This window comes from Tachypleus tridentatus, chromosome 13 (genome assembly GCF_004210375.1).
Source record: "Tachypleus tridentatus isolate NWPU-2018 chromosome 13, ASM421037v1, whole genome shotgun sequence".
NCBI lineage: Eukaryota > Metazoa > Arthropoda > Merostomata > Xiphosura > Limulidae > Tachypleus > Tachypleus tridentatus.
Genome location: NC_134837.1, coordinates 179,887,281 through 179,909,638, shown reverse-complemented (window position 1 = coordinate 179,909,638; position 22,358 = coordinate 179,887,281). Strand labels below are relative to the sequence as shown.

Here is a 22,358-nt window from a genome sequence, read left to right as displayed (position 1 = left end):
GGAAAAGAGCTTGGAACACATGAAGATGTCAAAACTACCTTCTCTATATTCTTTTCCTCCAAACTCCAAGAATTTTGTAGAAGTGGCATTCAGAAGCTTGCGAATCGCTGGCAGGAAGTAATTAATAATGCAACATACATTACTGGTCAAATAACATTAAAAGCATTTGAAATCCTTTCTATGTTTCTGAACCTAAAATCGGACATTACTTAAAGGATGACCTGATATATTTGGTTATGTGTTATACCTTTGGGCGTCGAAAGCCAGCACGGGCATCGAGGCAAACAACCTTGCTGGGCCTCCTTTCTCTTTACTGTTGAAAATAGGATGAAGTGAGAGCTGAAGATTGAAAGAAAAAGCTCGAGCCTCTCAACGAACTACTGCCTTCCATCGCTTTACATTATTAAGTAGCTAATTACAGGGAAATAAAGTATTTTATTTGTGAAGCGGGGAACGACTGTTCCTTCTATTTCATCGTCAGTGGTGTCCACAAAGACGAAAAACGTAAGGTTTGTTTCTCATACTTCGCACTAAGGTTCACAGAGAGAAGACAGTTAGTTGGCAACCATCGCCAACAGATGGTGCCACTTTAATCGAATTATCTGTAACTGTCATAATAAAGTGCAGAGTACGAAATTTTGGCAACAAATGGGGTACTTTAATTGAATTATCTCTAAATGTCATGACAAAGTACGTTCAACGAAATTGTGGCTAATCCGGACACTAGGAACCATAGTCCACCAAGCTAGCCAATACTGCACGTCCGACCCACGTGCAGTTAAAAGTCATTTTTGTACTGGGTTTTAATAATTAGCTGTTTTAAAGATAATCTTTACAACTTTGTACTGACAATAAGACTTGTTTTAGTGTCTTTCAAATTTTGCGCACAGCTACGCGAGGACTATATGCGCTAGCCGTCCCTAATTTATCAGTGACAGACCAAATAGAAATCAATTAGTCATCATCCATGGCCAACTCTTTTCTCTATTCTTTAAACAATAAATAGTGGGAATGATCATAGCATTATAACGTTTCACGCATATTTAGTGTGACGATGATCGAACCCGTGACCCGCAGACTGCGAATCGAACTTCCTAACCACCTGACGATGAGACTAAACTATATAAGCAACTGTTGATTGATTTTAGTTCACCTTCATTCATTATAATCAGGCTGTAATTTTACTAGTTTTCAAGTACAGCTTATTACTACGTAATTCTTAAACACCCATACATAACAATATAGCCTGAAATTTAACTTCGACCGTCACATTATAACGCCGTCACGGCTGAAAGAGCGAGGATAATCGATGACGGGAATTCGAACCCGCGACTTGCAGAGTGCCAGTAAAGCGCTCTAACTACCATGCCAGGTCCCATCCCAGTTCCACAACATAACAAAGAAAATACATCCGCATCAATTTAGATAATACCGAGCAATTTCTGAACACCATTAAAATAATTATAAACCTTCGATAGCCACTTTGACTACTATTAAATTCTGGGAAGCAAGTGTCCGTATGTGTTTCTACGATACAAGTGTTAAAGCTATAACTCCAAAAATAAGGCGAGAAACAATACAACTTACTAGTATATTGTGAGTAATTCACTAGTAAAGAAAACAGACTTCCAATGAGTAACTGTTACATAAATATTAATTTAACATACAGCAAAAGTTTTATGTTGCTTTTATTATATTTGCTTAGATTTTCTACAGTTATAACGTCTATATATGGTAAGTATCAACTGAAGAAAACGGAACGAAGCTTAATTACATTAATTTTATCACATTCTCTTCGTGTTATTATTACTACTAATTAAAGATGAAAATGTTATACACTCGTATGGTAAATTTTAGAGATTACATTTATCGAGAATTAATATTTGAAACCCTTTTAGTCGTTTCAAATATACGTTCATCAAAACGCGAGACAATACACCATCTGACTTTTGTTTTACGCAGGTGCAAGAAACGAATTACTTTTCTTAACAGTAACTGGATTTGATAAAATAGTTTCGTTTTAATATTAATCCCTAGAAAATAAAATACTTTGTCAATAAACCACTAAAAGATAACAAAATATCATAACCTAGTTTTAAAAATTATATACGAACCCAATAATTTGTTTCTGTGAGCAACGAAAGCGCTTCTAATGTATTAAATACAATACCACTAGTGCGCACACGATGCGTCGGTAGTAGTTTAAAACCGTACCTAATTGAACTGGGTGTTTCTCCGCGGATTGAATTTCATCGATTTATTTTCCGAGAATCCTCGATTTCTTTTTAAACCTATTTTTTTATCAATCTAATTGCAAGATTTCGGGAACAGCAAGCGCATGAAACGATATGTGAAAATACTCGTGATAAAACACTAAAAAGGTACAAATAAAGTCGTAAACTATTGATAAATATGTTCCCAACGTCTGAAAACTAAAACATTCGAAAGAAACGTTCCAGTGAAAGAAATCCAAGTAAAATAAAAACACTACGTTATTTTAGATGTCTTAAGGGTGGTACAAATCACTTTGATCTTATACCTTGGAACATCCAGAGACATTGAAAATATCCTGCTCTACGTAGTAGTGTTAAGAAAAACAGCATCAACAAAAAACTCATCGATAAAACAATGTTTACTCCAGGTACATTTACAATAACAAACAATAACTATATATAACAACACTGCAAAATGTTTCTCAGTTTTATTATTTTTAAATGAAAATTTAAAACTGATTTAACCTACTACACAGATGATTAAAAATGAAATTTGACTAGAACAGAACTTCTATCATTTTACTTTCATTCATTCACTAAGTTGAAATTGCACTCGTGGTTTTTTTAATATTGTATCTTGTGCATTAAAGCTTAACTTTATGCGTCTAAATTAATGGTAAACTGACGACAGAAAGAATGAAGTTTAATATTAAACTAACATATGAAAGAAAAGAATATTAACTATTCTCGTACAGTGCTTCCCTCTATACGTAAATTTATTTACACATTCCTCAAATCTTTTGCTCCTCCCCTTATCGGAATGATTCCAACATGTCTTACGTAAATCATCATATGCCACTTTTCCGCCAATAGGAACGTTACGTACGCTTCTACCGAACCTTCATTTCGAGGTTTGGCAGAAGACGTAAGCACTGGAGAAAAGAAGTACCTATCGGAAATACCTTTCCAGTATATAAAAATTATAACTTCCGATACAGCACTTTTCTTTTCTCACAAAATTAGCCAGAATACCACAATGATTAAGAAGTAGGACCGGTGCGAGAAAACGACGAAGTATCCTCCAAAGGGTCAGAAGGATACCCTGGCAATTAGAGTCAGATCCAAAGATCTGACGAGGGGAACCATACATTCTGCCCATCCGTGAAAATGTACAACAGACAAGAGCAGAAAAGGTCTGTGTGTATTTTCTAATAGCAAAGCCGCATTGAGGTATCTAACGTGTCTACTGAGGGGAATCGAACTCCTGACTTTAGCACTTTAAGTCTGAAGAATTATCACCATCCCAATAAAGGAAACAGAAGTACATCAAAATGGGAAAGAAATGTAGCAAGATAATGTAAATATTTATGTAACTTAACCCTACAAAGTATACAAATGGGTAAAACAATGGATGTGCTCCTTGATGTACAGTGGCTAAGAGGCAACAGATCATACTCAGTCAGCGACATCTAAATCCACGATACTGGGAACCAGCATCACCTCAAATTCAAGATAGTAACTCCAAAGCTATCCAGGGCGAGTTATATCTACAGTTGTAGATAGAAGGGAGATGAAGACCCAGTTTGACTTCTGAGCATGTTACGTGTTAGTCTTGATTTATCGATTTGGGAACCAGACTTCTTGCATCAAAAGGATGACCATATAATATAAATGAACTCCTTCAACAGTGAAACTAACTAGAATTATTTGAAAAGCGATAATATTCTTGGATTAAGATAAAACGAGGGGCAGCAAAAAGGACAGAATTGAAACAATCCTCCTTAACTACAATGTGACCCCAACACAGGAGTATGATCGAGACAAAATCATATACACGTGCGAGGTCGGTTGGTTTGGCGTGTTATATCGCAAAGTAACTAGGCTATCTCTGCACCAAACATCCGAAATAAGTTGAAAGTAAAATTATTAAAATTCGTAAAAAAGAAATAAGTAAAACAAAACAAAGTTTAATTTTTAAATTAAAAACTTAAATAGTGTTAAATCTAATTTTTATATCTAGTCTACAGCAGTAAGAGAGAAACTAGGGTAATACAAGTTGTAAAGGACTTTCTGTAGCATAATTTTAATCATCATAACTCGCCAGGATGACTAACGGGTAAGTTCAAACATCAGAGTTAGATACCTGAAGTTGATCTTTCCAGTCCTGGTTTCGAGTTATTTCACGTTACGGCCATTTTCTAATTTCATATTGAACAAGTTGTACTTTTAATTCTTAAAAAGGAATCACATTAAAAAAGGTCTAATTCATAAATTAAAAACTTAAATAGCATTAAAAAGATTAATTGCCTTTAAAAAGCTAAAAACATTTGTAAGGTGGACAGTGTCAAAATCGCCAATGACACTGTAATGTTAAGGCTATACCTTGGGACAAAACATGTTTAAAATGGTGTCAACATTGAGAGTCACAACAACGGCAAGACAGTAAAATGTTGCTTATTATGATCCAAGTGTCATACAGACAACACGTTGGTGCATCAGTCCCAGATAAAAGAAAACGATAAGTTAAAAACTGTGACCAATGCTTAGTCTAGTTAGGACAACTCCCTCTTTCCTATCCTTACGGAAACAAGACGACCAAAGTTCAATAAAGGCTTTTATTTGGAAAAGCTTGTTTTCACGTTGCTCACTTCAAGTCAACTGCCAACTGGCACAGAGTCGAGCGTTGAATACAGGGCCATAATCCATGTATGGAATAGGCACATCAGTAATAGCACCAGAGCAGACAGACTTAGCTGCAGTGTCAGAGAGCTCATTCCCACAAATATCAATGTGGCCTGGTATCCAGAAGAACGGGACAGAAGTAGATGATAAAAAAAATGAGCCAGTTGGTTTTAAATATCGGAGAGAACAGGATGAGAACGTGAAGTGATTCCAGAGCCAGTAGAGAACTAAGTGAATCAGTATAAATAGTGCAATACGAGTACTGCTTTGCTTCTATGTGATCCAGGGCAAGAGAAATGGCATACAGTTCAGGAGTGAACACAAAAACTGTAGAGGAGATTCTGTGTGCAACAACCGAATCACGGCAAACCATGCAAATGGGAATAGAAGGATGGTTCAAAAAATGTTCGGCAAATAGAATGCGATACTTCCAATCAGGAGAATCTGCCTTCTTCAGATGACTCAAAGAAAGGTCACATTTGGGGATAGCAATTAGCCATGGTTGGATGGGCTGATCTGTAGATACTGTTATGTCATCCAAAGATAGACTCAATTTATCCAACTGCACCTGGATACAAAGGCTAAAAGGAACAATGGCAGACTGTCTATTATGAAAATGTGACCCACTGAGAAAGGAAGACACAACCCCATGTGGAATGCTGTGGTAAAGACTAAAGTTTTGAAGCATATATTTAAGACAGTTGCAAATGACAAAGGTATAGAGGGGATTCATGGGACTCCATGCACAAACTTTGGACTGGAGAAGTGCAAAAGGCCTCTGTGCAGAGCTGAACTCCTGATGGGGAACATGGTCCAGCATTTTCAAGGCCAAAGTCCTGCCATAGCCATAGACCAGAAACCAAGTCTAGTTTGGATAGAATGAGGGCACAATAGATAGTTAGCATGGAACATCGATCTGCCCCCCAAGAGGTGGAAGAGAGAACACGGAGGCTGTTCAGTGACCTTGTACACTTCACATGTAACTGATTTGTGTGAAATAAAGATCAATTTACAGTCAAAGATAAGCCCAAGAACTTTGCCCCATGGACCATGGGAAGCACAACTTCACCAATAGAGTTCAGGATGATGGTGAATACCCCATTGACGGCAAAAGTGCACGCAAACAGTTTTGGAAAGAGAAAGGTTAAAACTGTTTGCTGTAGTCCACTTCAATAAATGATTGAGGGCAGCCTACAGCCACCACTCATTATACCTCCTATTTGACGACTGACACAAGATGCGCAAGTCGTCGACAAAGTGTTTGCAACTGTAAGGACAGTTGCCCACTGATGGCAATAATCTTTATAATGAAAAGTGTAACACTTAAGACACAGCCCTGAGGGACTCCGAGTTCATGTGGGAAAAAATGGAAAAATGTTGAACCCACATGGACATGGAATTGCCAATTCACCACACAACCCATATAAGTGGTATCACAAGATACCATACCTCCACGTTGTATCATAAGCTTTCTCAAGGTAAAAAAATAGAGAAACAAAATGTTGTTGCTTGAGAAAGGCTTCCCTGATCGATATTTGAGGTCAAATCAGGTAGCCCATGGTGGAGCACTGTCTTCCAAACCCACAAGTAGTGGGTGAGAGGAGGTTGTTTGATTCGAGGAAGCAAACAAGACGAGCATCAACCATCCTCTCTAAGATCTCACAGAGACAGCTAACAAAAGTAATTGGACAGTAGTTCAAAAGGAATCCTGGGATCATTCCAGGGTTTAGGAAAAGGGAGGATAACAGCATAGCACCAAACATCAAGAAAAACGTTATCCTGCCAGACCCAGTTAACAATAACCAGAAGAATAGCAACAGAAGCAGGAGAGAGAGAGATGGCACAACATCTTTTAACAACTATAATCAAGTCTGACTGCCATACTGCTAGAACAATGAAGAATAAGTTTTAAATTCTACCAGCATAAGGGTGGCGATTATAGTCATAGAGACGGATCAGCCCAAAAGAAAGGAGGCGATCGTTCTACCCATGCTATGATAGCTAAGAAGATGGGGGATAAAGTAGAAGTGCTAGATGCATGAGAAAAGCTTTTGCTGAGAGTACTTAGCATCAGCAACTTCCAAGATTGAAAGGGGGCAGAAGTATACTGGCTACTAACCTTTCGAATTTTATCCCATATGACTTCAGAACTGATAGTAAAAGAGATGCTAGAAGTGTATTTAATCCAAGATTCCTTCTGGCTTTGGCATCTGACCTGCTGAAATACAATGTGGTTTAAAAATGTGGGATACATACGAGAGGTATTCCAACCCCATTTTTGATCTTTTCTTGTCATGTGACATGCAGGGTTCTACCTAAGATGAAGATACTATGGGAAACGTGTCGAGCTTTTACGAATACACTGAGAGCTGTCTGGATAATACAGTCAGTAACTGATACCACAGTCATCTATCAATGGCTTACACACGATGGTAGGATCAAGTTCTGAGAGAATGGTGAAAGAAGACCAGTTAACCTGGTACAACCTCCATCGAGGTACAGTAGTCAGATGGCATCGACCATGGCCAGTCTCTCTGAAAATGATAGGAAAATAATCACGGCCCCATGCATTACTGTCGACTCTCCAAGGAAAGTAAGTGAAAAGTGAAAGGGAGCAGATAGAAAGATATGTAGTAGTAAAAGACTGAGTAGGTGCATGAAAATAAGTATAAGGACCAGTATTGAAGAGAGATAGGTTGTGGTCCAAAAGCATATGCTCTATAGCACAACCCCTTCCCATCAATACCAGCACCACCCCAGAAGGGATTATGTCTATTAAAATCCCCCAATAGTAAAAAGGGGGATGGTAACTGCTCAATGAAAGCATCAAAGTCTGATTGATTATAGATATCTTCAGAGGGCAAATACAGAGAACAAATAGTGATGGTATGACCCAAGGAAACATGGATGGCTACAGCCTCCAAGGATTATTAAATGACAAAAACAGGGTGGGCACGTGCCAATCAACCAGCAATGCGACCCACCATGCACTCGGTCCATCACACGACCTGTCATTTCTGTAGAAGGAAACCTGCCAAAGGATGACTGTATCAGGTTCCAGAAATGTTTCCTGTAAGGAGACACACGGAATGGTAAGAATCAATCAAATCCTTAATGTCATCTATTCTTGATTAGAAACCTCGACAGTTCAACTGGATCAGAGTGGCTATTTTTATTTATGTGGAGGAGAATGTGGCAGAGAGATCTGTTTGCAACCAAGTTGTTTTTACTTATTGGATAAATATCTATTAATCTCCATGGATCCTGCCCCTGGGTCAAGTAGGCAGGACTCTGTCTGTGGAGAAAGAATCCAATGACTGAGGGTGTGAACGAATGGTCAATTTACTTCTCAGGACTGTAGAAGAAGGTGGACCCGAGGAAACACTTGAACCTGATGTAAGTGGAACTGGGCAGTCACTGGAAAGAGTGGTAGGGACAGAGATGAAAGTAAACACAGATGCGTCAACTTTTTAATTATGTAGGGCACAAGACTCTTGAGATGTTTTGCAAACGACTCTGTTGGAGGCATGGAAAGATCTGTCTGCACCCCCACTGTGGTAGTGGAATGGAATGCAGCAGCATATGTCCGAGATGGAGTTGGGAACAACAGTTTTCAAGCCTCTGGTTAGGCATTATTATTAACTGTCTTCAAACATTGCATCTCTTTCTCTTCTACCCATTTAGGGTAAGGAATAAAGTAAGATAAACGAGGACCACTAGAGTTCACACAGTGTGGTTCCAGGTTGCACTCGTAAGCATTGTGGTCTTTACCACCACAATAAGCACATATCAAAAAACCATGACGCAATGTTTTTGAGTGACCAAACCACCAACATTAGAAACATCTGATAGAGTTAGGAACATAAGGCTATACCTTGCAGTTCAAATAATCTGCTTTGACTGTGGCAGGAGGACGTGATGATGTGAATGTTAATATCAGAGCATTGGTATGCTCCATAATTCTGTTTTTACGAGTGAAAATTCGGCGCACTGCAGTAGTGCCTTGGCTGGAGAAACCAGCAAGAATTTCCGACTAGGGAATGTTCTTTAAATCTCTCTCAACTACAACTCTCCTGGAAAAATTCAAAGTCGCATGGGGAGTGACCTCAATGAGTAGATCCCCAATGGTCTTTGATTTCAAGAGGAGTTTGGGATGTTGTGGTGAAGATGTTTCCACCAAAATATCTCCAGAGTGCAACTTCTTTACTGACTTTGGGGAGCCAGCAAGTCTCTCTAATTCCTTTTGAATAAAAAATAGAGACATCTACCCCAAGGATTTCTCAGCTAAGGAATGGATAATCAGAAATTGAGGTGCAGAATCTGGCTGTAATATTGACTGTACAACAGAGTCCTCCATGTATGGTCATTTTCTAATGATCTATTTTTCAATTTTATTTTGTCAGAAAGAGGGGTATTCATAATAAAGAAGCTGTATTTCAGTGCCCATTGACCCCACCCACTATGGAGTCATACGAGGGAACACACTACAATGTCAAACAAGGATACTGAAGCAACACCAGGGTTTTGTGAGCACTATACCCAAACACCAGCATCAGATACAATGTCCACAACACCTGTTGAGAACATCCAACACTGGTACTTGGTTGACCCAAGGCTGTCCACCTACAGGAATTCAAGGCCAAAGTGATGTATTAAGGTTGGACCCCTCAACCAAAAGGATCCTCTCTTCCCCTTCACGTGTCGTTATACACGGCAAACACGTAGATGTATGTTCAGATCCCAGAGGAAATAAAGTGAAAGATCAGAACCTTCTCTGAAAGGTACCCTTACCATGTACAGGAATCCACACGAGGGGCACATGTGAGAACTCTAAACTAAATGCAAAACTAAAATAAGAGAAAAAAGAGGACCATATTAATATCCCAACACAAAAGAGTTGGTTGGCTGGGAGGTTAGTGAATTGTTAAGTAACACAATAACATGGTAAGGGCAAGGGAAGTAAAAAGATGACAGTATCAGAAGAAACGAAATGTATCGGATAAGGCAGCTCAATAACCCAAGAGCAAAGAGATAAAGACTCCTTGTTGAAAAGCCATGTTAAATACTCTGCCACCCAAATCACAGTAGATCAGTCAGAAGGCAATCCTTGAGTCATTGAGGAACACTTTCCATTTGCACTGATACACCTCCATTGGTGAAGAAAGTATGGAATGATCTAAAAGGAAAGCTCCTAAATGGGAGAAACCTGATTTCATCACCAAGGACTGGATAAAAGCCAAGCGTGAAAATAAAGGATGTGAATAGTGACCAAGGTTGATGAAGATTGGAAAAAGACAGAGGAAGAGATACTGGAGGCAAAAGCTGCAGTTACCATAATCATAGAAACCACGATTAAACTGGCCAATAAGGAGCAATCAGAAGAACTTGACATGGAGATAAAAGAGATTAAATGATGAAGTAATGATATTGGAGGATAAACATAAAGGAATTTGCTAGACCAATCCTGACTGAAGGCATAGACAGCCAAAGCCTTAGGACGAAGTACCAGGGACCAAAAAGAGTTAACTTGGGATCAAAGTACACTGCAAATGCATCTATGTGGGGGAACCACACTTATTGCAATGCCATGAGAAAACATGACATGCAATGAAATGGATGTCGTGCATGTGGGCCCAATATAGTATATCTAATGTTTAAAAACAGATCTCTGAACCAGGTGCCCCTTGGTGATTGATGCACTACCACCATAGAATTGCCAGAATGAATTATCATTAGACATTGTCTAGTGAGAAGAATAAAGTGATTCAAAGCCTTATTGAATGCAAGCTCAAAGACATTGATATGCACACCTTTTGTATACAAGACCAATGGCCAGAAGCCCCATGATGATTAACTCGTGCACTTCAGCCCTGAAATGACGCATCCATGAAAAGACTTAATCCAGACAAAGAGAAAGAAGGGGACGCCCATCAATGTATGGGCTTCGCCCAACCACCAATACAAATTCTCCAGCAATGTAGAAGGAAGGGTAATGGCAGCTGATAAGGGGTCTTAGCAAAGTTATAATGATTGTGAAGATCTCACTGAAGGGACCAATGATGCCACTAAAGACCACAACTCCAAAAGTGATAGAGCCTAGCAAGTAGAATGTGAGGGAGGTGAAGGGCATGATGAACCAACAGTTCATTGGAATAAAGTCATAGAGAAGGTTGGGCCAAACTAAGATCAGTGTTTAAAAAGACACCCAAGTGGATGAGATATTAGGCAAGTAAGAGAAAATAGCAACCACAAGGTGAGAAATTACTCCATGGTAAAGCGAAGCATTTGAAAGATGCAAATGACGTGATACAAATCGATGACAAGCCTTCAGCCCCCAGTTTTCTTGAGAACAAAAAAGAACCAGTAATAAAAAGATGATGAAGGATGTAGAACAGGATCAATGGCCTGCTGGGCTAATTGTTTTTTAACTGTCTCCAACAGATGTGGGCTGGTCATGTGATCCTGCAGCAGAAGGAAGGAAACAGGTATAGGAGACATAGTAGGTTGGGAACAAAACGAGATTACTTATCCTTCTAATGATACTTGAATAACCCAATGATCTTTGACGAAAGAACACCAGTCATGAATAAAATTAGCAAGTCAAGCTCCCACTGGACCAAAATGAACTGGGTAATTACCAATAATGTTAACAACGTGTTGTGTGCCATTGAAGAGTATGTTGAAATGAGACACCCCAAGGAGAAAGATGATGGTTGGGAAGTGGAAGGACATAAAACAGTAATAAGTGCCATACTGGACTCTAAGACAAACAGGCAACAGGGTTGAAAAGGGTAGACCTGTTGTTGTACTGATGCAACTCACAATTACAAAGACCTGGGGATCATGTCAAAGATGCATTGCTGCAGAAATGGAGCCATATGCAAATCCTGATAAGATGTTAAACAGGAATGAGTTAAGGTCACATCATGACCAATGATGTTATGCTCATTCTTTCAGCAAATAAATGCAGATACATCCCCCACTGCACCAACCACATCTCAGGCCTGAGGCATAGTTCTAGCTGCAGATGTAATCCCCAAAGTGGTAACATGAACTTCAGAATTTATAATTAAGAGGAGGTAGCCAACAAACAAATATATAAATAACAAGCAACTGTAATAAACTAAAAGTGAAATTAAATGAAGACCACTTCACAAGTAAATTAAACACAAACATGAAACTTGAAACAAAGGAAAAAAAACACTTCCAACCATAAATGCTGCCAAACAAGAAGTGAGTTCATTAGAGTACAGAAGTCACATGCATCATGTCATGCTTCTACTGGTGAAGTAGTGACGCATGATGATTTATATGAGATATGCTGGAATCACTATATTCCAAAAAAGGGAGCAAAAGGCTTGTGGTATGATTTAAATTTTTAAAAAATTGCATGTAGAGGACAGCAGTGGATGTAAATAGCTAATCTTGTGAAAGGAAAAAAGTGCCATACTGTAATATTTTTTAATACAATCTTACACACTATATTTAGAACTCATTTAAATTTACTTGTTCTCCATTAATTTTTTGATATTATTCCCATTCACAACCATTCTTCAAAGCCTCATCTTCTTAGGCTAATCCTCACCATCACAACAAAAGACTGAAGCTTCAAAAGATTAATAACTCTGAAGACACCATTCAAAGTGAAATATACCCGTTTCACTACTAGGTTCATAGTCCGAGTTTCTTGAACTAAAATCTTTTGATTGTGCATTAGAAACATTAGTGTTTATCCTCTTTCAAATAACTGGTATACTTTTTAGAATGCACAACTCAATACACAGTGATGGATCACTCAGTAACTTCAGAAAACAAAATGATGCTGAGAAGAGTGTCATCTGGATTGCTTAATGGAGACAACCCAAATATGTTCTGACCATACTAGAGCAATCCTTCTGTTGCAGGTCAATATTCCCACATTTCCACAGAATTGTTTGACCCACAAGTCATCCTTGTTCAACTCTCAAGCTAGATCAGACGGTAGTGTTTATCATCAACATCAATCATAACTTTTAGAAGTTTTCAAAAATGGAATGTTCCACAAACATCCCCTGCCAAAGAAAGAAACTCTTCCATGTAAACAAAGTCCAAATAATTTGCAGTCATGTCAACTGATGAAATTCAAGTCCCTTATAATTTTTGTGAACATTGAGAAGTTGTTTCGTTTTGGAGTCTGTGACGTTAACATTGGCACTATATAGAAGTATCCAAATTTTCCTTCCTAGATAACAATTCCGTGCACAAAATGTCATTACTTGTCAATATATCTGAACCAATCGAAAGTAGACATGTTTCTTTGGGAAAATTTTAAACTAATACCTCAGTATACATTATCCTACAGTATGAACTGGAACATACAAGTGTGGTTACATTCACAAAATGTCAATACATAGTTTGAGCAACTGGAAAGAATAGCCAATTATTTTTTTGAAATACAATAGGTTATGTGACTGAAAGAAGTCTTAAATTGATAGTCTACCACCTAATGTGATAAGATTAACTTATACGAGATGTCTATTGGTGGCAATTCAAATGTTCAAGTTCTGAGAGCTAACTGTTGTTGTAGTTTATGATAAATTTATTTTATCTGGATGTATGTGTTATTTGGCTGAGAGAAGTGTTTGTCAATTAAAAAGTGCATTATTTAGTTCATGTGTTGATGTGAGCTAGTTAGCTTCTCTGTTGTAAACTTTGTGTTTGCAACAAAGTACAGAAAATACACAATTAGGAAGTAAGAGAAATTTATGTTCACATATTGTTTCTCTCTGAAATTTAGGCTATCACTAGTTAGGTAAAACTGTGCACTGAATATATAGTTAAAAATAAAACACTTCTGTTATCGTTACATGAAGAGGACTATTCTTTTTATTCAATAATAATACTTAATAACAAACAGAACTGTGCTATTAATAAGTGGAAAAAAATTGTCTGTTTTTGGATTCTGTGCAAAGCTACACGAGGACTATCCGCACTAGCTGTCCCTAATTTAGCAGTGCAAGACCCAGAGGGAAAGCAGCTAATTGTCAACACTCACCACCAACTCTTAAGCTACTCTTTTACCAACAAATAGTGGGATTGACTGATACATTAAAATGCCCCCACAGCTGAAACGGTGAAAATGTTTGGTGCAACAACGATTCGAACCCACGGATTATGAGCTGAGTACCATAACCACCCAGCCAAGTAGGCCCATGTGGAAAAATGATGTACATGTTTAATTAGAAGATAAATTCAAAATATATTACCATAAAACTAGATAAAAATTTCAAACAGTAAAATCTGTTTTATGAAAAATAGTTAGAATATTAACAAACAAAAACTAATTAATTAATGAACTAACAAACGTAAGCAAATTAAATCGCAACTTTTCATCACTAAATATAGAAGTAGATTTTCCATTAGATATAATTGATATAGTTTATTACATTTGCAATAAATATGCAACGTTTATCACCCAAAAACTTGTCTACAAAAGCACCAAGAACTAGTTCTATATGACAAGTGTTCACGTTCCTAAAAACCTTTTTAAAAGCTCAGGTTTGAAAAAAAAACAAAAAATTTTAAAAATGATGTAAAAATATTATAGTATCTTGCCTATTATTAACATTTATAATTTATTTTATTGTAAACATTTAGATAAAGCTTTCAGTCCTTTGCTAGAGCTATGGATGAATTAAGTTAGCTTGATGAAAGCAAGGAAAACATGATTATAAAATGCAAAGGGTAATTTTTTTTCCAACTGTGTCATATATAAATAGTTGGAGTCCCAGGAAAGTCTTTTGAGGCCTCTTATTTCTAATCTGTGAAACTGATATGGAAGAATACATGTGCAGTTATAATTCCCAACTCTCTGATGGCGATCCAATGCTTGCAAAAGGGTAATTCTTAAGAGCTGCTTTGGAAGGATCAGGCTATCCCTAGTGTGTTAAATAAAAAAGTGATAATCTTAAAAGAAAGAAATATTTAAACAATACTATAAAGGGGAAGACATAGGAACACTTAACAAAACAACTGTTACATGAATGTCAAGGGATATTTCAAGTCTAAGTCAGTTATTTGCCTGCAGCAGAAATTGTATTTGACACCAAAATCTAATTAAAGAAATGTTTAACTTGCAAGTGTGAAGATTATTGTTAACTGTTCAGTTTTGGTCTACTTAGAACAAGAAGAAAAAAAATTGGATATGCTGGTGTGTGTGTGTGTGTGTGTGTGGAGGTTTCACTGGAGAGTAAGGCTTAAAAAGATTCTAAGAAAATTCTAACTACTCCAACTTGGCTTTTGTAGGTCCCAAAAGTTGGTTGAGTCAGGTATTAAAGATTTGGATGGTGTCACAAGTGGGAGGTTTAATATTAGAGGTGAGAAGTACAAACTCTGGATACACAGATTCAAACTTCTTTAGCAAAATTACTCATTTCTCTTATAAACTTATGGAATACTATGTCCGATAAAAGTAGCTTGTAAATGTCAGAATTAGGTTAAACTATTGGATAATTTTACAAATGGGAAGGGATACATTTAGCTAAATACTGCTGTTTTGTCTGGTGAATCAGTAAACTCACTTTGCTTATACATGTGGTTTTATTTAGATATTTTCTTAATTGTTATAGTCTTAACAAACAGTAACATTTTAAATGTTAGTACTACCTGTTTTAAGTCAACATACCTGTATTATTTTTTTAAGGATGTAAATACAAGCTTCTACTAGATTTCACAGCAATCACCATGAGTACCTGAACTTTCAAGCAATTCTTATACAAAGTGGTGACTAGTTCTAGTTTGCAGCTGATGGATAACAATATATCAGTTCATCAACAGACTCATCTCAAACAGGACCAAAAGTCATAGCTTTCAGTAGAGAAAGAATGTTTTCATTTTTTAATTGTTACACTAGAAATTCAGATAAATATCTAGTTTTCTGTGATGAATTAGTAGAAGAGCAATGTCAGTATATGACAGTATTTATGAACATGATGTGTCACTGTTAGGTAAATATAACTTTCAACAGCACCTGGAGATGACTTGGCAATAAACCAAGTATTTCTTGCACTCTGTTGTACATATACATGACTTAGCAGTTGGGAAGGTTTGTACAGTAGGTATTCAGTACATTTTATTGAATTAATGTAGCTGTTAAGAATAACCTCTTGTGCTCAACTATAATAGCATGCTTCAAAGCACGGAAAGAGATAACTAATTTTTAGGAATGGTTTTGTTTTAACACAACAGGCTTTACTTACATAATGGGTACTATACAAATTAAAAGTTTAAATTTCCCATAAAAATAATAATGTGTGATTACTATTCAAACACTGTCTTATAGTTTCTGTTAATAATACAAAAAAACAAACCTGACACTGTTTGAATGCTGATGAAGCTTTGAATGTTTAAAAATATCTTTGAATTACTGATAAATGAACATTTTGAACACAGTCCTAATATGTGTGATTTCTTTCTTGTTTTTATTTTCATATGGTTGCTTTTCTGTGGAAATGAAGTGCTCTTCACAACAAGAGAGAGGTTCCAACCTGGATAATGAAACAGATGAGAATGGCATATGGTTAGAAAGATTCAGAGGTCTACAAAAACCAGAAAAGGAAAATGAGAATTGTCAGTAAAAGACTGAAGAACATTGTCAAATGGACATAGACTGCCCTCAGACCACTGGGCCAAAGAGTCTAGAACTAACAACCAATAAAAGAAGATAGGTATTGATAAGAGGAAAGAGAACAAAAGTACAAAATATGTAAACAACAATTACATCAGTGTCATGAAAGCTAACCAATTAATAAAAAAGATCACTGAATTTGATTAATCAACTTGTATTTCCAATTATTATTTCAACTATCTTGTGACAATTGTTACAATAATAAGCATTAGTATGTCTAATATTTACTGTTTTTGATTATTTTAATAATCAATTCATTGATTTACATTAAAATTAACAGAAAAATAACAATCAAAATTAGGCTTTCCAATACTTTCACTTATTCCAGGAATTTAAATACTGCCACAAAATTTGCTCACTTTATCTTTGTTACAGCAACATTCCTAAGATTATTTGCCACTGTCACTAATTTTAAACTATTGACTAAGGAGAAGGGAACTGGATGGCAGCACTCACCATAAACCGTTCTTCCTGCTTCTAAGTAACGTGGTTTGATGATCACTGTTCTAATTGATTAATTAAATATAAATGAATAATGGGGCCACTCATTAATTGATTAGCAGGAAATGACAGTGCTGTTGAAATAAAGCAAAACAAGATTTCGAGAGAAGTATGACAGAAGTTAATGACATTGTCCATTGAACTTCCAACATTTCAAGAACAATTATTTTAAAACACTTCTCCTTAGTAAAGAAAACACTAAAAATGGAAAAGATAGCCAGAACAGCACCCAGTTAGCAAACATAGTTCAGACAGCATGGAGAAATATGGATGTTAAGAGACATGCAGAAATGCCTAAAATGCCATGACAGTGATAAAGAAATGAGAGAGAACAGTGGGGAACAAGACATACTTCATTGATTTGTTAGAATTCACTGAAGGAACCCCAAAACAGAGGAAAAAACATGAAAGAAACAAAAGTCCCTAAAAAAAGGACAGAACCTCACATGCAAAAACAAACAAAAGTCTTGAAAATCAGAAGCTCCATGTCTCAAAAATGTAAAAATTGACACACCCAGCAAACAAAATGATAAAGACTCAAGTAAATCAGATACAGAATGCAAGTCAGAACTTACTTAGTAGCCTAACCTGACAACCCAAATTAGCAGACTACCCAAGGAGAATGGAAATCATCATTACAGGAGGTGTCTTTCAAAACAGAGTTAAAGGATATCAGTATTCAAACACGTGTGAAAATGTAGATCCAACAAGTTCATTCCCTATGTGAAAGCCCTCAGAACTGAGTTCTGAAAGACAAAGAAAATTTTTAAGAGAAAAACCCATCTCACCCAAGGTGCAAAAAGTTAAAAGAGCCAATCTCCCAGGAAACTAAAGTTACGGAATAATTCAAGAAACAATTGATCACTGAACCTTATGGTGTTTGGCCTCTTATGAAGGCAAAACAGGTTAAATGAACAACAGCTGAACAAGAAAATGTGGCATCGTTAAGTATAGGTTGGTGTGACTTTCCCTATTTGGTCAGGACAACAATATAGAACCTCAAAATGAAAATATAAGAAGGATAGCAACTAAGAAGGTGAGTAAACAAAGGCAAGCAGATAGAGGGTAAAAGAAAATAAATATAGAAGAAGAAGGTTGTTTGCTTGAAATTAAGCACAAAGCTACACAATTAGCTATCTGTGCTCTGCCCACCACATGTACTGAAACCTAGTTTCTAGTGGTGCAAGTCCAAAGACATACTGCTGTACCACTGGAGGAAGAAGAAGAATAGAAAGATATTAAAGGGATAGGAGCATTAGGAAAGAGATAATTTCAAATATTGCAAAGGAATCTCAAGTTCAAGAAATATACGACAACCTAATCAACATTAAGCATAGTACAAAGAAACTACAATAAAAATAATTGGGAAAAGAAGTACAGAAAAAACTTAGACTAAGATGGTTTATGTCAAGAATCATAAGAAATAACTACAGTAACAGAACAACTGTCACATACCTAAGTTATTAAAGAAGCTAAAAGTTCATGTTACCCAATCCCAATACCCTATCCAATCAGGGATAGAAGAATTAGAAGGAAAGACAGATTATGGAGAACTTACAAAAATAGGTGGGTGAGTCCAGAATCCAAGATGAAGAATGTGCAATGTATAATGAAAGTAATAGTACTCATTGTCAGAAAGCCTCTATTCAGCATCTGAGGAAAATAAGGATAGGCGTGGAGGAGAGTCTGAACCTTGGGAGGTTTCAGAAACAGGGATACAAGTTATATTCAATAAAATACACGAAAATGAACTTATGGAAGTATTATTAACAATAATTTTACTTCTTTATTAATATTTCTTTCACAATATGTTTGATATGTCTATAGCACTAGGTCATTTACATGTTTACAAAACTGAGATTAATTATGGGCTTCTGCTACAAACCCAAACATTAGGTTAATGACAAAGGGGGAATATTCTTAACAAAGCAAACTAATCGTTGACTCTCAAATACATTTCTCAAAATATAATGGGTTGATTAAGAGAAAAAAAGCAAAGTAATACAAGAAAAAGAAAGAAAACATTTTGGCAGTGTCGTAAGGTATCAGCTGTTTGTTTTATGGTCAGTAGCAATGATAAAAAAATGTATTCTTGGATGCTTTTTTTAACCAAAATGTTTCTAATTCTTTTTGTTAAAAAGCAAATTTATAACTTGAGATTTATATGTTTTAATTCATGAACAATCTGAAACTGAAGAAGAAGAAAAGAAATTTGGATATGTCTATGCAAGTCTGTCAATAATAAACTATATAATCAGGTTCTTTACATGGATCCTCCTGAAATATAAAATCAACAAAGAGAAATAAACTACTAATCTCAAGCATTTTACTTGCTGTTCACTACATTCCAGAGTTTCTTATTTAGCTAGCTTCTGAACAGGGAGATGGAATCAAAACCAAACTTTGGTATGACTTCTGGCATTTCTCAGTTTTTCATTTAGTTATTTTGGCTCAAGTCAAAAGTAGCATATTCTTTATCAGCAGGTAAACTACTTTTATGATTGCATATAACTTGATGTCTTTTCTACTTAGATTATTGTTTTCATTTTGATTATTTTCACTGTTGTAATGTTCCATCTATGCTAAGTTCTAAGTGAGAGCTATGATTTCAGTATTGTTGAAATCTTTATCATTCAAGTTTATGATACTCTGACTAGTCATCCCTTTTTGTTACTATGACGGCTGCTATTTAATACAAATTTTATGAAATTCTTATGCTTTGAGATAATGTTATTCGGACCCAAGATCTTAAGTACAAAGAAAGAAAAGGCCACCAAACCAACTACTTGTCAAAAATTTTCAAAATAAACTAAAAAACGTATGAAAATAACAGTTGAAGTACATAAAAATAAAGTTCATTTTTCCTCAGTGTTTTATTACACTTCATATTATCATCACAGGAAACAGTCAGTAGGTCACATATCAATTTGCAGTTATATAAATGTACAGGTTTTTACTTTAATGTAATACACTGTATTATTATTAATTTTAAGTTTATATCTATAAATACATAATTTTATGACAAATCACTGTGTACTGCCAGTACCTAGTCTCAACTGTTCCCTAACATTTCTTCTAGCTTAAAGATTTTTGTAACTATTTTTATTAATTTATTTTCCATCTCATTACACCTAAAATATTTCTGCTTCACTTTGTTGGGCAGGTTTGGTAATGATGCAGTTGAGTCACATCCATAAATGACTCAAAAATAACTTTAAAATAGTTAAAATGACACATATGTGAAAGAAGTGTGTGATATTAAGAATAGGCATACGTATCAACCAAACAGCATATGGTTTTGTAAGGAAATATGCAACACAGGTTGATATGTCCTGATTACAAGTTTGGAATTTTGTGAGCTAACACACTCTCCAATTTCATAAAATAAAGGTCTAGGACATCAAAATAAAAGGCTTTTGCAGGTTATTTGAAGAAACTATAGGTTTCAAAAGTTCTCTACATGGACAGATAAGGGATAATCTTCATTGGCTAAACAGTATTTGGACACTTGGCATTTTCTTATATTCGTTTCTTCATTTCTTTGTTTGAAAAAAAGATATTTATACTTTTCAATAAACTCTTACTTTATGATATGCATCTCTGAAATGTTAATGTTTTTCAGTGTAATTATTATATTCTTGAACTGAATTAGAATACTTCATTTTACTAACTCGTCTAATTAGTACTACCAAAAAGTAATTTTACTCTATCATGATTTTTTTTAAATAAAAGTAATAAGATTGTTAGAAATGATTTTACCACTATACTATACATAATAAAGGCCATAATGACAAAGAATTGAATATGTGTTATACTAAAGGCTGAATGTAATGTTTCTTATTCAGTTATTGTTTCCAATGGAACACTTCAAATGATGCTGTTGTTACACTTAGTAGAGCATACCCACACATACACACAATTGATTTTTAGTTTTACTCACTAAATTACTGCAATGGTGAAATTCTCCCTGAAAACACCAATATTTAAACTGAATTAGACCCAAAACGATAATGTAATTATATTAGATTTTTAATACAACATTAAATTTCACATTTGAGGTTTAAATTTGTGTTCTTTTAGTTACGTATTATTGCTATGGTATACTATGTAAGTTTCCAAAATCTTAAATTTTATATTTAAATGTGTATGTACTCCACCATCGTAATGGCGTTAGCGTAATTTGATAATACTCAATAATAGTGATTAGGCCTAATTAGGCTTTATACTACACATTAAGGTATGTTTTAACTCGGAACATGAAGATGCTCGATCCAATTCAGATGATAATAACTGAGCGTTATTTATATTAACATTATTAATACAACATTAACAAAACATCATTATTACTGTCACTGTTACTAGTAAAAGGACTTAACTGGAACTTAGAACATAATATTTAATGTTTTGAATTCTTGAAGAACATTTGGAATATATTCGAATAAAAATTACTGTACCTTTAAAATTCTTCCCACGAACCTTATATTATGTTAAGTACTAAATTAACGAAAAAAAAAAACTTCGACAGTTGCAAACAATTCAATTTCAACTTACCAAATTCCAGACCCGTCACTACCAAGTAGCCATTTTAAATCAACAGCCCCAGTTCCCCACCTACCGTCATATTTTCTTTTCATGTAATATATGGTTATATAAATACACCTAGTAACAATGATAACGATATAATAAAAATTGAAACCTTAATAAAAAATTATATTTATAATGTTTTATAAACTTATTGTGTTAAAATAATTTGAAATATGTCTATATATATAATAATATTACTGTGTTATTCAACGCAATACTACATTTACTATTTATTTTTAAGACTAAATTGTAAAATAAACGAAAAATTGCACAATAATTCATTATCTTTGTTTGGATAGTATTTTATAGCAGTCTCACAAAAATTCTTGTTATTGTTGTTATGAAACAGAAAAATGTATAAGTCTGAGAAATAATTGAAACGTTATATACCGGTTATCAGAAGGAAAACGTTTTATAAATAATAAATTATTTGTAATTTAGGGCTAAATAATGGTGGCATTTATACTTTAATTGTTTTCACACTAGGATAAAGAAAGAAAATGAATTTCTAGATAATTTGTTAGAGGAAAAAGTTAAATAGATCATCGCACAATCATGTTGAATTACTACGTCAGAAAGACGTAAAACTAGTAGATTTATTATGCGAGCCAACATGGCCAGGTGGTTAGGGTGCTTAGCTTCAAATTTAATGGTTGTGGGTTCAAATCCTCGGCATACCAAAGATGTTCAAATTTTTAGCCGTGGAAGCATTA

General features: G+C 35.4%; 1 protein-coding gene and 1 long non-coding RNA gene across 4 annotated transcripts in view; one reads left to right on the top strand and one right to left on the bottom strand.

Moving 5' to 3' along the window:
• Positions 1-21,696, bottom strand: part of LOC143239172 (uncharacterized) — a 37,694-nt gene extending 15,998 nt beyond the window's left edge. Inside the window, exon 1 of one of the 3 annotated variants that reach the window (XM_076480030.1) lies at positions 21,613-21,696. The gene's annotated coding sequence lies outside the window, so the exon portion shown is untranslated. Of the gene's footprint in view, positions 1-2,114; positions 2,182-16,243; positions 16,395-21,612 lie in introns of those variants that run through there. The other 2 variants (XM_076480031.1, XM_076480032.1) reach the window with 2 other exon arrangements.
• On the top strand, positions 15,729-16,711 carry LOC143239176 (uncharacterized). Its single transcript, XR_013021042.1, has 2 exons — positions 15,729-15,987; positions 16,391-16,711. It is a non-coding gene; the product is annotated as an uncharacterized LOC143239176 (long non-coding RNA).
• Positions 21,697-22,358: the final 662 nt, after the last annotated feature.